General features: G+C 45.1%; 1 pseudogene; it reads left to right on the top strand.

The window, feature by feature from the left end:
* Nucleotides 1–14,756: 14,756 nt before the first annotated feature.
* On the top strand, nucleotides 14,757–15,494 carry LOC136525684 (adenylate isopentenyltransferase 1, chloroplastic-like; annotated as a pseudogene).
* The last annotated feature ends 2,252 nt before the right edge of the window (nucleotides 15,495–17,746 follow it).

The raw sequence follows: 17,746 nt of genomic DNA, 5'->3' as shown, positions 1-17,746 counted from the left end.
AATGCGAAAGATTGTGACAACCCACGCGGGTAGTGTTGTGTAGTGACATGGGCGGTGGTGATGTGACAACGTGGGAGTAGCTGTTGGGTGCTTAAGGGACACACTCCATTACTAATGGGCATGCTCTGCCATCTCGACACCCTGCATCTATCATCTGCGAGGAAAAGGAGGAAAGTCATTTTTTAACATACATGAGAGGGTAAGATTCCTATAAATATGTTCATGATTTCCTCACCTTGCTAGGGGCAGCGAGAAGAGGAAGGGAGCCCGATTCGTATAAAAAATAGAAAAAGAGAGGAATTGGAGGTACGATGCTTGACGGAAAGGTTGTTGTGTTATGGCATGCTAGATCTCCTAAGGTGGAAGAGTCTTTTGGTGCCATAACCTATAGATGAACTGAGCCATGTCGAGCAATCCAAGGACCTTTTCTAATGCAAGAGACTGTGGTAGTGCACGCGGGTAGTGTCATCTAGTGGCATGGGCGGTGGTGATGTGACAACATAGGAGTAGTTGTTGGGTCCTTAAGGGACATAGTTCATTACTCATGGGCATGATGTGCCATCTCGATGATATTCGTTAATGTTAGCGACTGTGTCATCGCATGCGGGTGGAGTTGTGTAGTGGCATGGTCAGTGGCGAGTAACAAAGTGTTAGTAGTCACCAGATGCCTTAGGGGCTTTCTCCATTATTCATGGGCATTAGTGCCTTTATGTAAAATGCATAGAGACAAGATGATGACAGAAACAATAATGGTGTGGCAAGTTGTAGGCATTTTGCAACTATATGGCTAGGGGACACAAATGAGGTCAATATGAATTTTCCAAAGATTACAAGTTGGGCGCACGGTTTACATTCAAGCACTGGTCTGGAAAGAAAATTTGTTCGCTTGTCAACCAAACAAGCGCTAGGATGTCGCTATACACACTTCACATGTGGAAGTACACAACGATAATGATGTAATGGATAGTGCCGTTATTGCCAATAGGCGACGCCTGGTCTGATCAACGTCTACACATAAGAAGGAAATAATGGCCTAGTAACATTTACCTTGTAGAGAAACAATGCAAGACAAGACACCCATGAAGAGACAAACTCAAAAAATGCACCAAATACTTATCCTCTAACTAAGAATGAGTTGAATATAGTTGACTACCATAGGGAAAATGAGCACCCATATAGTTTGTGTTTGCAGCCTTGAAAGCATCTAGGCCCCTAGTTGGGTTTTGGTGATTAATGATAATACCAGATTACTATGACTAACATGTGTTTTACAGAGGCAATTAAGTTAGGTCATGGTAATGGAGATCAATTGGGCAATCAAGGTTGTCATGCCCCTACGATGGAAATCATTTCGGTTTTCAAAGGATGGACGACAAGGTTAAGGATGACTAGTTCTAAGTGTCGATTGGAGTTGGAGAGACACTTAGAGTAGTTTAGGACTTTGTTTTTCCTTTGGCCGTACTATTAAGGGAGGTATGGATGGGTAGCTTGACCTAGATAAGTCTAGTGAGTTAGGTGTGGTGCACACTTGTTAAAACTAGCTCTAGGTAGCTCCTACGAATGCCTAAGATCTTTTGGAGCAAACTTCATTCACTTATGATCGAGAGTTGGAAGTGAATGGAGGGTCAAATGCTGACCGGACGCTGGCTCCGGTGCGATCGGACGCTAGCCGCAGGGTCCGGTCAGTTTATTTGATCAAGAGACTGCGTTCGGTGCGACCGGACGCTGGAGAAGTCAAGTGACCGAACACTGAGAGGCAACATCCGGTCGACTCCAGTAAGGTTCCAGAGAAGGGAATCTATGACCGGACGCGTCCGATCAGTACTGACCGGACCCTGGGGGTTTAGCGTCCGGTCGAGTACAGTAAGGTTCCAGTAAGGGTTTAATGCAACCGGACACGTCCGGTCAGAGGTGACTAGACCCTGCCAGCGTTCGGTCAACACATTTTCACTGGTTCATGGGTTGAACTGATCGGAGCGTCCGGTCAGTACGACCGGAGCGTCCGGTCACCCCGCAGAAGCTCATAACGGTTCGTTTTTTAGGCTGCCTTATAAATAGAAGCTCCACTCGTGTGTGGAGTTACTTTTGCTCATTCCAACAGCTGAGAAACACGTTTGTGAGTGCCAAGAAGAGCAAAATCCTAGTGAGGTGATTGAGATTCATGAATCCAAGAGAGTAGCCTCATTAGTGAATCAAGAGTAGACAAGTGTGCATCCATCTTCTCATTAGGCTTCGCGTGGTCAAGTGAGAGTTCGTGCTTGTTACTCTTGGTGATCGCCATCACCTAGACAGCTTGGTGGTGATTGGGAGCTTGGTGATCACCCAGCGGAGCTTGTGGTTGACCCAACTCAAGTTGTGAGCGGTTTTGGGTGATTCGTCATGACGGAGTGTCGAAGAATCAACCCGTAGAGAGCACTTGATCCTTGCATGGATCATGGGGGGGCTACACCCTTACGCGGGTGCTCCAACGAGGACTAGTGGGGAGTGGCGACTCTCTGATATCTTGGCAAAACATCGCCGTGTTCCTCTCTCTCTCTATTTACTTTGAGCAATTCAATACTTGTCCTTACATTCATAGAATTGCCATGCTAGAGTAAGTTTGGAACATAGGTTGCTAGTCCGTTGTGCGTTAGTTTATAGGAAACACTTTTCTAGGCACAAGGGGTTAATTGGGCTAACCGTAGGATTTGATTATTGCAAGAAAATTTAGAATTAGCCCAATTCACCCCCCTCTTGGACATCTTGATCCTTTCAATTGGTATCAGAGCCTCGTGCTCATGTTTTTAAGCTTAACTGCTTAGAGCAAGATGTCTCATGGGGATGGACCTCCTCCTATCTTTGAGAGAGATGACTTTCCATATTGGAAAATCCGAATGGAGGCGTACTTAGAAGCTCTAGACGTTGGTATTCTTAGAGCCGCCTCACAAGGCTTCCCAAAACCTCGGGATGCTACTAACCTACAAGGCGATGAGGTTAATTATGAAAAATGGAATGCAAAGGCTCGCAACACCATCTTTAGAGGCCTTTGCAAAGATGTGTTCAACTGTGTAAGGAACCACAAAGATGCCCATGTACTATGGTCAGACGTTTGTGCGCTCCATAAGGGAACCAAGAGTGAGCGTGAGGAACGCTATCATCTTGTGATTAAAAAGCTAAATTCATTTGAAATGCTTCCCAAAGAAAGTGCTAATGAGATGTATTCTCATTTAAATGTTCTTGTAGAGGAAGTCAATGGGCTTGGACTTACTCAAATATCACCATCCGACGTTGTGAGAAAGATCTTGAGTGTCCTCCCCATTGACAAATATGGGCACATTGTGACCGTGCTACATCAAGGTGATCTTTCCGCCGCTACACCGACACAAATCTTGGGAAAGATCAATGCTCATGAGATGTACATGCACATCACACCACAAGATGGCTCATCCTCTACAAAGAAGAAAGAGAAGGACTTAGCATTCAAAGCTAGCCAAGATAAGGGCAAAGCAAGACTTGAGTATGAGAGCTCAAGTGATGAAGAAGATGATGAAGAAAGTCTTGCTCTCATGGTGAAGAAGACCGCCAAGATGCTAAAGAAGCTAAACAAGAGTGGCATCAAGTTTGACGGCAAGAAGAAGAAGTTCTTCACTAGCTCAAGAAGAAAGCCAATCTCCGAGATGGATTGCTACAATTGTGGCGAACTTGGCCATCTAGCTCATCAATGCATAAAGCCCAAGAAAGACAAGTTCAAGAACAAGAACAAGGGCAAGAAAGATGACTCAAGCAATGAGGATGAAGATGAGAAGAAAAAGAACAAGCCATACAAGAAAAGAGATGGCAAAAAGAGGGACTTCTACAAGAAGAAGAGTGGAAAGGCCTACATTGTCGGTGATTGGCTCACGGACATTGATCCATCAAGTGGATCATCCGATGATGATAGTGACAATGAGAAGGTGGCTGTCATTGCTATTGATCTTGCATCTTCACTGCCACCATCACCATCATCCTCTACACACCTATGTCTTATGGCCAAGGGTGAATGCAAGGTAACTAAGAATGATGATAGTAGTGATGATGAGCAAGCTAGTGATGATGATAGCGATAGCGATGATGATGATTCACCTACATATGATGATCTTGTCAAAATACTAAGAAAATACACTAAGATCATTAGAAAAAGTAGAGCTACAAATGAAAAGCTTGATGCTAAAAATGATTCACTCTTAGCTAAGTGCGATACATTGGAAAAGGCTAATGATGAGCTTAGAGAAACTAATGATGCTATATCATCCAAACTTAAGGAGCTCAAATCTTCTAAGAAAGAGCTTAAAGATAAACATGATAAACTTGAGTGGGTGCACAATGAGCTCATCACTAGTCACAACAAGCTAAAAGATGAGTATACAACTCTTAAGATCAATCATGATACTCTTGTCATTGCTCAAGAATTCCTACCAAATGAGCCACATGATACTACTAACCATGTTGTTAAGATTGATATAGCTACATCATGTGATGATTTGATTGATGAGAGCATTGAGCAAGGATCTAGTGGCAAAGGCAAGCAAGTGGTTGAGTGCAATGACTATGATGAATATGTCAAGCTCAAGAACACAAATGAGAAGCTCATGAAAGATCTTGAAGAAATGAAAAGCCACAACACCATTGTGCTAGAAACTCTTGATCATGATAAAGAGTTGATTCTTGAGAATGAGAAGCTCAAAGAAGAAAAGAAGAAGCTCAAGGAAGAGAAGAAAGATGATGCTCTAAAGGAAGAAAATAAGAAGCTCAAGTTGGAGAAAGAGCATCTCAAGATTGGATTGAGCAAGTTTGCTAGAGAAAAGCATCTCCAAAGTGAGCTACTCATGAACACCATCATGAAGATGGATAGAAGTGGCATTGGATATGTGGCAAGTATGGAGAAGAAGAAGGCTCAAGTTCAACAACAACAATCAAAGCCAAAGCCAAAGCCAAAGAGATGTTTTGAGTGTGGACAAGAAGGCCACTTTGCTCATGAGTGTCAAACTCCACCGCCACAACCCTTGCCCAAGCATGCTAGACCCTTTGTCTTCAATGCTCACTATATGCTTAGAAAGGACTCTAGTGGAAAGATGAAAGTCATGTTCTTAGGTCCCCCTAACAAGAATAGGCCTAAGAAGATTTGGCTGGCTAAGTCACTTGTTAAGAAGGTGAAGGGCCCTCAACAAGTTTGGATTCCTAAAGCTTGAATCTCTTGTGTGTAGGTGAACTACAAGACCGGTGGAAGTCATTGGGTTATTGATAGTGGTTGCACTCAACATATGACCGGTGATCCTTGTATGTTCACCTCACTAGATGAAGAGGTAGATGGATAAGAGAAAATAACATTTAGAGATAACTCAAAGGGCAAGGTTAAAGGATTAGACAAAGTGGCAATATCAAATGATCATTCCATCTCCAATGTGCTCTATGTTGCTTCATTGAGTTTCAACTTGCTATCCGTTGGGCAATTGTGTGATCTTGGCTTCCAATGCTTGTTCACCGAGAAGAAGGTTGTTGTATCCAAGGTAGATGACAATCAAGTGATATTCAATGGATTTAGATACAACAACCTATATCTAGTGGACTTCACCTCTGAAGATGCAAACTTGAAGACTTGCCTATTCGCCAAAACAACACTTGGGTGGCTATGGCATAGAAGACTTGCTCATGTTGGGATGAGCTCACTCAAGAAGCTTATGAAGAATGATTTGGTGAGAGGGTTGAAGGATGTCAAGTTTGAAAAGGACAAGCTTTGTAGTGCATGTCAAGCCGGCAAGCAAGTTGCAAATACTCATCCAACCAAAGCTTTCATGTCAACCACAAGAGTGCTAGAACTCCTACACATGGATTTATTTGGACCAACAACATACAAGAGTTTAGGAGGGAATCTCTATTGTCTTGTGATTATTGATGACTATTCAAGGTATACATGGGTATTCTTCCTTCATGACAAATCCAAAGTTGCATCTTGCTTCAAGAAGTTTGCCAAGAGAGCTCAAAATGAATTTGAGGTGAAACTCAAAAAGATAAGAAGTGACAACATAAAAGAATTTGACAACACAAGCATTAAAACTTATTGTGATGAAGTTGGGATCAAGCATGAAGTCTCTGCAACTTATACTCCTTAACAAAATGGTGTAGTTGAGAGGAAGAACCGGACTTTGATCACTCTTGCAAGAACTATGCTAGATGAGTACAACACCCCCGAAGCTCTATGGGCGAAAGCAATCAACACCACTTGCTATGCATCAAACCGCCTATTCCTTCAAAAGTTCCTTGGCAAGACACCTTATGAGTTGCTTAATGGGAAGAAGCCGGACGTCTCCTTCTTTAGGGTGTTTGGTTGCAAATGCTACATCTACAAGAAGCGGCAACACCTAGGGAAGTTTCAAAGATGTTGTGATATTGGTTTTCTTGTTGGTTACTCATCAAAGTCTAAAGCATATAGAGTATTTAATCATGCCACCGGCTTGGTTGAAGAAACATATGATGTGGAATTTGATGAATCTAACGGCTCCCAAGGAGCACATGAGAATCTTGATGATGTAGGTGATGAACCATTGAGGGAGGCTATGAAGAACATTCCAGTTGGAGACATCAAGCCAAAAGATGATGGAAATGATGTACAAATCATTGATCAACCTTCTTCATCAAGTGTGCCACAAGATGGTGAAAAAGATGGGAGAGTAGAAAATGAAGATACTCATATCTCCCATGAGCAAATGGTGGTACAAGCACAAGTTGTTGATGCTCCACAACCTCCTCAAGTGGTCAATAGAAGAAATACACCTCTCCTACAAGATCATCCACAAGATCTCATCATAGGGAGTCTATCAAAGGGTGTAATGACTCGATCTCAAAAACTTGCTTCATTTATTGCTCATCACTCTTTTGTCTCTTGCTATGAGCCTACCAAGGTAGAAGAAGCTCTCAAAGATCTGGATTGGATCAATGCCATGCATGAAGAGTTGAACAACTTCACTCACAATGAAGTTTGGACTCTTGAAGAGCGACCAAAAGGTGCAAGAGTCATTGGAACAAAGTGGGTGTTCCGTAATAAGCAAGATGATCAAGGTGTTGTTGTGAGGAACAATGCAAGACTAGTTGCAAAGGGATTCTCTCAAGTTGAAGGTTTGGATTTTGGGGAGACCTTTGCACCGGTTGCAAGATTAGAAGCCATCCGTATCCTACTTGCATATGCATCACATCATGAAATGAAACTATATCAAATGGATGTGAAAAGTGTATTTTTAAATGGCTTTATTTATGAACTAGTCTATGTTGATCAACCTCCCGGGTTTGAAGACCCTAGATATCCTAATCATGTTTATAGATTGTCCAAGGCGTTATATGGGCTTAAGTAAGCCCTGAGAGCTTGGTATGAGCGCCTTTGGGACTTCCTCATTGAGAAGGGCTTCACCATTGGGAAGGTCGATACCACACTATTCACCAAGAAACTTGATGGGCACATCTTCATTTGTCAAGTATATGTTGATGATATCATCTTTGGATCATCAAACGAAGACTCATGCAAAGAATTTGGTGAATTGATGTCGAAGGAGTTCGAGATGTCCATGATTGGTGAGCTTACATTCTTTCTTAGTTTTCAAGTCAAGCAAATGAAAGAAGGCATCTTCATCTCTGAAGAGAAATACACAAAAGATCTTCTCAAGAGATTCAAGATGGATGAATGTAAACCAATCAAGACACCAATGCCTACCAATGGACATCTTGACCTAGATGAGGGAGGTAACTCGGTTGATCAAACTCTCTACCGTTCTATGATTGGTAGCTTGTTATATTTAACCGCATCTAGGCCCGACATCATGTTTAGTGTGTGTATGTGTGCTAGATTTCAAGCTAATAATAAGGAAACACATTTAATAGCCATAAAACGAATCCTTAGGTACCTTAAGCTCACACCAAGCATTGGTCTTTGGTATCCCAAAGGAACTATATTTGAATTAGTTGGCTATTCCGATTCGGATTATGCCGGTTGCAAAGTTGATAGAAAGAGCATATTCGGAGGGTGCCATTTGCTTGGTAGATCACTTGTGTCTTGGTCCTCCAAGAAACAAAATAGTGTGGCTTTGTCCACCGCCAAAGCGGAATACATTGCCGCGGGTGCTTATTGTGTACAAATTTTATACATGAAACAAACTTTACTAGACTATGGTGTAGTTCTAGAAAAGGTACCTCTTTTGTGCGATAATGAAAGTGCGGTAAAACTTGCAAATAATCCGGTTCAACACTCTTGCACCAAGCATATAGATATCCGCCATCACTTTCTAAGAGATCATGTTGCTAAAAATGATATATCACTAGAAGGTGTAAGAACCGAAGATCAATTAGCGGATATCTTCACTAAACCGCTAGATGAGGCCACATTCTGTAGATTGCACAATGAGCTCAATGTACTTGACTTTAGCAACTTCACTAAAAATTGAGCTTGTGTTGTCCCTTGCATTCATTGTAATATACAACATGTTTAATTTTTGGCAATGCATATAGGGCTTGTCTAACATGGTTAAGATAACCGCCGAAAAGCATGTGAAGAAGCTTAACCTTGGATCAAACTTGACAAGCAACTAGATTTACTTACAAGTATTGCATATGTATGAATGTTGTTTTGTTCCATTTGCCCTCTTATTGCCTATTTTCTTAAAAGGAACTATAGCCTAAGGCAAAATATTTTGAAAAATATGAGGGTTTGAGAGAGGTCACTCACATCAGTCCCAATTGGTGTTTATTTGGATCTTATTCAAGTTGGGACTTGATTGGGAATAGGCAGTGCGAAGGAACTTTGAAGATTTGCTGGAAAAGGACCACCGGACGCTGCTGTCCAGCGTCCGGTCAGTTCACAGGAGGTGAACTGCTACTGAAGGAGTGACCGGACGCTGCATTTGTGCGTTCGGTCAGGAAGGGATCTAGCGTCCGGTCATTTGAAGAAGGAATAGGCTGTACTGACCGGACCCTACATGCGTCCGGTCATGGACCACCGGACGCGTCCTGTCGTGATTCCAGAGGAATTAGACCTCTCTGGAATTGACCGGACGCTGGGTGGTAGCGTCCAGTCGCTACCACCGGAGCGTCTGGTCAGTGGATCTCGTGTGGCTTCAGGACTCCTTTTTCGTTTCCTTTCTAGTCGCATTGGGGGACCTATTTATTCAATCGACCGTACCTTGCTGGCCTATTCCACCACCGGCCTTACCCGTGCCCTAGCCACCGATGCCGCCGTAGCTTGCCACGCCAGCGCCTCCCGTGCCAGCACCGCCGTAGTCCCTCCACGCCTCCCTCGACCGTATGCCACCGCAAGCTTGCCGTAGCAGTTCCCGTGCCCACACCATCGAGCACCTCGCGCCACCGCAAGCACCATCGTTGTCCTACGCTGAACCGCCACCTTCACCTGCGCCCTTGATTCCACGTGCCTCCCGCGACCCAGCGCCACCTTGCCACGCCGTGTGTGCCAACGTCGGCTCCCCAGCCACCGGGCGCCATCCAAGCCCGCTGTTCCTGAGCCCTAGCCCTGTCTTCTCACCGGTAAGACCATAGCATCCTCCTTGCGTGATTTTGATCTGTTCAAATCTCAATGCATTGACCTAAATCATCCAGGGCCGCCGAATTCTTCAAAGTGGTTCGCAATCCTAACCCTAGCCAGTTCCGAGGTTCCCCGCGTGACGTCTCTTCTTTTCCTGGATCGCTGATCGTCAGGTAGCATGCCCATCATCTTAATTTCGTACCTACATTGCTTGCTTCCTAGGTCTTTTGCATCTATTAGATATATTGTATTCATTTGTATATCCATCTATTCCATCGTGCAGCGAGTTGGTGCCGTTGAGGTTCTTATGGCAGTTGTCAGACAACTCGGAGCCAAGCTCGTGAGTACGGATCGAGGCCAAGCCTCGGGAGTGTTAGTTTGATAGTTGATCTTCATCAGTGGTAGTTCATCTTCTTGTCAGATTAGATGGCTTGCACGAAGAATGTTGGTGGTGGTCCAAGAGATGACGATCGGAGGCCCCCACCTTGCCAGCCTATAGGATCGAAAGGCAAGGCAACGAAGTAGGTGACATCCAAGAAGCGCAAGTACCCCGATGTAGAGACAGTGAGAGCAGCAGCAGTCGCTGAGGCCACAGAGCGTGCCGAGAGAGAAGGTGCCCGCAGTGGAGTTGTCATAGCAGATCAGCTGGCACTAGACGCGCAGGGCAGACTGAGGGAGATTGAGCGACTTCATGGTAGTCCACCTAGGACTGTTATGATGGTAGGACGTCGTCTAGCTATTGAGGAGCCTCAGCATTAGGGGGAGTCTTAGCAGGAGCCACAGCAGTAGCCCCCACCAGCAGAGCCTCAGCCAGCTCAGGAGACTCATGAGGGTCAGCAGGCCGAGGAAACCGAGCCAGCACCCCAGCTACGCCGCTCTGGTCATACCAATGCTACAGTCCACCGAGGCTAGCTACACAGCGCAGGGGTTCACACCCACCGCCTAGACCACAGGGTCCGCCTCCAATAGTACATCTTGACTTGAGGGCCGCCACAGCCAGACAGGTTCGCCAGCTGAGGTTTGTTGAGTTTGAGGTGTGGTTCCCTCCAAGGAGGGATGAGAGAGCAGCTGAGGGTTTCTACACACCACTATACGAGGATTTCTACAATGCTTATCTCAACAGTGGGGCAGTGTTAAGATCTCAGCGGGTATGCAGTATAGAATCTATTATGGCAGTAGCTGGAGAGCATATCCGCCCCTACTTGTCATATTTGCCGAGGTTGTTAGATCTGATTGGCCAGACTGGATTGTATGTGCCATCTTGGGTTCAGCAGTTTTATGCTTCGCTCTACGTTGACCCACAGCACAACTTCATACACTTTGCATTCAACGGCAGAGACTACAGGGTGATGAGTTTCAGGGCCTGAGAGATACTAAGGATACAGGATTAGCCTGTCAAGTTGCATGAGGTATGTTATGGACAACAGGAGCCTCCTAGGCGTCCTCATGGAGGTTTAGTGCCCCCTACTGATCTTGTGCGACATTGCTTCAAGGAGCCCTTTGGTGAGGGGTCGAGGAGGAACCCTAGTGACCTGACTCCTACAGCTCGTGTGCTAGAGGCCATTATCAGGAGGACACTACTTCCTAGGTTGGGATACAGAGAGGGTCTGACTCGCCTACAGCTCTAGCTCCTTAATGCCCTGATGTAGCAGACCGTGTTCGACATTTGGGACCTCCTTCTATCAGAGATGGAGGATACTATTATTAAGGGCTTCAAGGGTCGCAGGCAGCTTCCTTATGCACATTGGATCACATTCTTGATGCTCAAGTCTATGTAGGTCAGGACCCCTGAGATGGTTGCAAAGTATAAGGGTGCCACCACTGAGTTTCCAGCTTATAACATGGCACAGAGGATCAGGCACAGCACACCATAGGCACCCACTCAGCCCAGTCGTCATCCAGATGTTCTAGAGTCAGTAGCTCAGCAAGATGAGATCATCAGAGGCATAGCCGCTACTGAGAAGGAGTAGCTTGAGGCATAGCAGGAGATGACCGAGTCCAGTGACAGTTCGGATGATGACTATCAGCCGATTCCTCAGATGCCTCCATGCAGACATGATGCAGAGGTCGGCAGTTCCAGCTTAGCTCCACCTACATCATAGACGGACCCCGCTCTGATTGCTATTCTTGAGCGGATGCAGCGGGATTAGGCACGACATGCTCAGGAGACTGCTGCCAACTTCGCACAATTTTAGGCTCGTCATGACGAGTTCCAGCGACAGCAGCAGCTCCTTCAGCAGCAGCAGCAGCAGATGCATCAGCAGCAGATACATATGCAGCAGCAGCTCATGGGATTTATGCAGCATGTAGTAATAGCTCTTGGGGCCCCACAGCCAGAGCCTTCGCCCTAGCTTGCTCAGTCTGCCACCGCCACGATGACTCCAGGAGTACAGCTCAGTGGGCTTTAGAGTCTGGGATAGCCTCTAGCTCCTTTTGCTTCACCCATAGTTCAGGTGTCCCAGTGGTTGTCCTCACCAGTGGTAGCCCTGCAGTTCACTCTATATCATATGGGCTTCTCACCGGATCAGTCTTCCTCGCTTTTTGTGACTGACACGTCAGTCTCCAGGAGTCTTGGAGCGTCCTTTAGCGAGTTGACCGGCATGCCTACACCGCCTCATATGCATACCGCTGGTCCTTCTACAGCAGCTCTAGTTGTCATGACTACTCAGAGGCTCCCCTCGTCTATCGCCTCGTTAGATCCTACGACAAACGTCCTAGCAACATCACAGGCAGCACCTGCCCTAGCTTAGACCCAGACCGCTTCAGCAACACTTCCTGTTATAGAGGGTCAGTCAGTACAGAGCTTAGGGTCAGATGATGATGGCACCCAGTTTCATCTTGCTCCACGTACTTCAGCGCCTGGCTCGTCCACTGTAGCCCCGCCGACCGACCCTTAGGTTTTGGTGTTTGATGCCAAAGGGGAAGAGGGTTCGAGTATGTAGACTCAGTGGGAGCGACATTTAGGGGGAGCTGGTTATCTAGTATTAGCTTATTATATACATTTAGAGTTTTATCTGTGTGATACACTATTACTATTATGCATTCGTGTGTTACTTTCATGCATATTATTATATCTATGTGATAGTGATATCTACGTGATTGTGATATATGACATGTGTGCTCTCTACTTTACATTATTTATATGTCATATCACTTGTGTTATGCTCATTTGCCTTTGCTTCCGCGTTTATACTCCGATGCAAATGAGCTTTGTTACTCGTACTCATGCTTAATTCATATCCTTTGAGTACATTGTGTTGGCTTGGGTCATATAAGCTTGACTAACACTTTTGTTCTTATCGACAAAAGCTTATATGAACCAAGCCCATCAAAAACCTCATTCTTTCACATACTCGAGGTGGTATTGTCATCAATCACCAAAAAGGGAGAGATTGAAAGCATCTAGGCCCCTAGTTGGGTTTCGGTGATTAATGACAATACAAGATTACTATGACTAATGTGTGTTTTGCAGAGGCAATTAAGTTGGGTCATGGTAATGGAGATCAATTGGGCAATCAAGGTTGTCATGCCCCTACGATGGAAATCATTTCGGTTTTCAAAGGATGGACGACAAGGTTAAGGATGACTAGTTCTAAGTGCCGATTGGAGTTGGAGAGACACTTAGAGTAGTTTAGGACTTTGTTTTTCCTTTGGCCGTACTATTAAGGGGGGTATGGATGGGTAGCTTGACCTAGATAAGTCTAGTGAGTTAGGTGGGTGCACACTTGTTAAAACTAGCTCTAGGTAGCTCCTATGAATGCCTAAGATCTTTTGGAGCAAACTTCATTCACTTATGATCGAGAGTTGGAAGTGAATGGAAGGTCAAATGCTGACTGGGCACTGGCTCCGGTGCGACCGGACGCTGGCCGCAGGGTCCGGTCAGTTTATTTGATAAAGAGACCGCGTTCGGTGCGACCGGACGCTGGAGAGGTCAAGTGACCGGACGCTGAGAGGCAGCATCCGGTCGACTCCAGTAAGGTTCCAGAGAAGGGAATCTGTGACCAAACGTGTCCGGTCAGTACTGACCGGACCCTGGGGGTTCAGCATCCGGTCGAGTACAGTAAGGTTCCAGTAAGGGTTTAATGCAACCAGACACGTCCAGTCAGTGGTGACCAGACCCTGCTAGCGTCCGGTCAACACATTTTCACTGGTTTGTGGGTTGAACTGACCGAAGCGTCCAGTCAGTACGACCGGAGCGTCCGGTCACCCCGTAGAAGCTCATAACGGTTCGTTTTTCAGGCTGCCTTATAAATAGAAGTTCCTCTCGTGTGTGGAGTTACTTTTGCTCATTCCAACAGCTGAGAAACACATTTGTGAGTGCCAAGAAGAGCAAGGTCCTAGTGAAGTGATTGAGATTCGTGAATCCAAGAGAGTAGCCTCATTAGTGAATCAAGAGTAGACAAGTGTGCATCCATATTCTCATTAGGCTTCGCGTGGTCAAGTGAGAGTTCGTGCTTGTTACTCTTGGTGATCGCCATCACCTAGACGGCTTGGTGGTGATTAGGAGCTTGGTGATCACTCGGCGGAGCTTGTGGGTGACCCAACTCAAGTTGTGAGCGGTTTTGGGTGATTCGCCGCGACGGAGTGTCGAAGAATCAACCTGTAGAGAGCACTTGATCCTTGCGCGGATCAAGGGGGAGCTACACCCTTGCGCGGGTGCTCCAACGAGGACTAGTGGGGAGTGGCGACTCTCCGATACCTCGGCAAAACATCACCATGTTCCTCTCTCTCTCTCTATTTACTTTGAGCATTTACTTTGAGCAATTCAATACTTGTCTTTACATTCATAGAATTGCCATGTAGAGTAAGTTTGGAACATAGGTTGCTAGTCCGTTGTGCGTTAGTTTATAGGAAACACTTTTCTAGGCACAAGGGGTTAATTGGGCTAACCGTAGGATTTAATTATTGCAAGAAAATTTAGAATTAGCCCAATTCACCCCCCCTCTTGGGCATCTTGATCCTTTCAAGCCTACTTTGGTACCTAGATGTGATCACCTATAAAATGAATTAGTTGGAGCACATATCAAATCCTTAAGGATATTGTATTTCTCTGTATGGTTGCCATGTTGAAGTGCACATAAACAGTGATGGTAGAAGAAATTAGATGCGTTGATATAGTACACACCAGCGGCAAACGACGATTGGTACCACCGGTGACACTTTCCCCTCCTCCCCCGATTGCATCCCCCATACTCCTTCCCCTTGCCATAGACTCTAGATGCTGTCGCCAGTGGTCATTCTAGGCGCCACGGGTACAGGAAAGACGAAGCTATCAATCTATGTGTGCAAGGCAATTGGTGGCGAAGCGGTAAACACTGACAAGATGCAAATCTATGCTGGCCTCAACATCACAACCAACAAGGTCAATCTAAGTAACCAACACGGTATTCCTCATCACCTTATCGGAATGGTTTCAGCAATTAGTGATGATTTATCCATACCTTAATTTCGATCTATTGCAACTACAACTTTAGCGTCTATTGCAAGGCGTGGCCATGTGCCAGTTTTGGTAGGTGGGTCAAACTCACTAATCCATGGGTTTCTTGCTGAACAATATGATCCCTACATTGGTGATCCCTTGACAAATGCAAGGTATCGGCCAAATTTGAGGTTTAAGAGCTGCCTCTTGTGGCTCCATGTTGATGAGTTGGCTCTCAATGAATATTTGAATCGCTGTATTGATGATATGGTTGATGATGGCCTAGTTGAGGAAATCAAAGAGTATTATGATACTATGTCCATTGGCAAGATCGATAGCCACAATGGGTTGGCCAGGGCAATTGGCGTGCGAGAATTGAAGGAATATTTTACTAGACATAGGGGGCTTTCTACCTGCATAGATGAGATGAAGGTGAATACACAAGCCCTTGCCAGATCACAAACTAAAAAGATTTGCCACATTGCTGGCGTTTGGGGTTGGCCTGTTCGTGCCCTAGATGCCACAGAAGCCATGTGAGCACGTCTCAATGGATCAAGCCAAATTGTAGAGGACATAATATGGGAACACTACGTCAGTCTCCCTGCTCTTGCCACCATTAATGATTTTTTGCATACTTGATGCATTGAGTTTGTCAGAGTCAGTACCAGTGCACACAAACTAAGATGCATATGCTTGCCACTTCCTCCCCAAAATTCATTATCAAGTAATTTAGGTGATGGCCTCTGGTAGCCAAAGCGTGGACTGCTGCTTGAATCACCTCCATGGGACTCGGACCTATAGAATTATATGTTGTCTGGAAACATTTGACCTACCCTTGTACTAATCTATGGGGCAACAACAGTGAATCGTATGGTTGTATGTACCTTAAAGTTCTACCCTCTTTATGATGAATTGTGTAAGGATATAAAAATCCCAAGCAGCAATAATGTATGTGCTAATTTATACTCGTTGGTTGTGTAGTTAAGCACACGATGCCAGCACAGGTACATTAGGGACTATGTCCATACTGCCAATGATAGTTGGGATGGGTGCGATTTACCTAGCTGACTAAAGACGCTAATCTATAACCTGTTCGGGAGATGAAATTACTCATCAAATAGCACCATACCCATTAGCACAATATTTATGGGGAGCATATAGAGACACACATACATACACGTGGGTGTGTGTGCGTTCATACGTGCATATAATTTCACATGCAAAATACAGGTATTCATAGTAACATATTAACTGAGCCAATATTGGGTCAAAGCACATACTATGATTTATTATACAACCTAGATGGTGGGAAGGTGCACACTTGAGACACATAAAAATTACATTCTAGGGCATGGACAATTCTGGATACTATAATATATAGTGCCATTTGCCTAACACAACGTTCCAGATGGACTAAAATGTCCCCCTGTTGGGGGGGGAGCATTATGCATGCTAGTACGAGGTAGATTCGCTAGGTGGTACGCGGTCTGTCATAGATATTGATGCGACAAATATAATTGAAGGAGATTATTAGGGTAGCCTAAGGCCTCATCTGCACTGGACTGAACTGGATGGTGGCATCATCATTTGATTGAATTCCTGCGAGAGATTACACAAACACATGTAAATGGATTGACAAATTAGGAGAGGTATGTAACGTGAAGCTAAAATTGGATAGTAAATAGCTAGGTAGCACACGTACCACTCATTTAACATTAGCCAGACTAACACCAATGGTGTTCTCGTGCAAAATGTTGATTAGCTCATGAGCAAGACCTCCATATTGTATCTCTAGTGCTTCTACTCCTGTGTACGTAACTGATTAACTTTGTACGCTTGTCACTGCAGCACTGGACGCTAGGGGAAGGATGTTACTGTATCTTGCACAGATGGAGCTTAGACGCTCCAAAATAGCCTTATGGGCATTGAATAAGGCATCCTTCTCCGCACTCAATTCTCGATATGTGGTCTGAAGGTATTGTGACCAGTACATATAATAGTGTAAGTGCCTACTTGTTTCTAAGAGTGGATCATAACTTATATCCTTGACCCATATATTTAAATGTGACATGAGGTGGAAAATTGCTAATTCAGAAACATTTTCTTCTGCCTCATAACCGGTTCTGCAAGGAACACCTCAGAAGTTCTCAAGCATCGTGCCTCTTGTACCATCTTTAGAAGGGATTTCAACGCTAAGCCAGACCATCCTTTTAGAGTTCTCCATCTCTACCACCCCTGCAGTACGAATAGTTGCACCTATGCTGGTAATGATTTGGCGCAGGATGTCCTTGCGCGAGATAACAACTACAAGAGGTTCCTAAAAAAGAAAAAAAAAATATGTATATATATGAGTAGATATAATGGGTTATGAGATCATGAAAAGAATTACCACCTACCTGCATTTACGCCTAGCCATTTACACGCTAGGTAATCACTAACAAGAACATGTGCAATGCATGAAATAATAGCTACTACCAAGGTGGGCATACACTACCCCAGCTCAGTTCTTTCCCGTCGGTACGGAGTACTCCCCTCGGTCCCCAACCTTCCGTCAGAAACGCTGACTCTGCCCCTACGTTCGCCATATACCGAAGCGAAAGGGTCAGGCACCGTCAGGGGCGCTGCATGCAGGGCCAAAAAATAGAACTCGCGCGCTTCTGGAAAAGGATCGGCCCACGCAGCAGAGACAGAGGCGAAAAGAAAAGCGCACGGCTGGCAAGCGCACAAGGCGCGCAAGGGGAAATTTCCCCATCCTTATCCTCTCCCCAGTCCCCCAGTCCCATGCGTCG

Source organism: Miscanthus floridulus, chromosome 19 (assembly GCF_019320115.1).
Source record: "Miscanthus floridulus cultivar M001 chromosome 19, ASM1932011v1, whole genome shotgun sequence".
In the NCBI taxonomy this organism is placed as follows: Eukaryota; Viridiplantae; Streptophyta; class Magnoliopsida; order Poales; family Poaceae; genus Miscanthus; species Miscanthus floridulus.
This window is presented reverse-complemented; position numbering and strand designations above follow the sequence as displayed.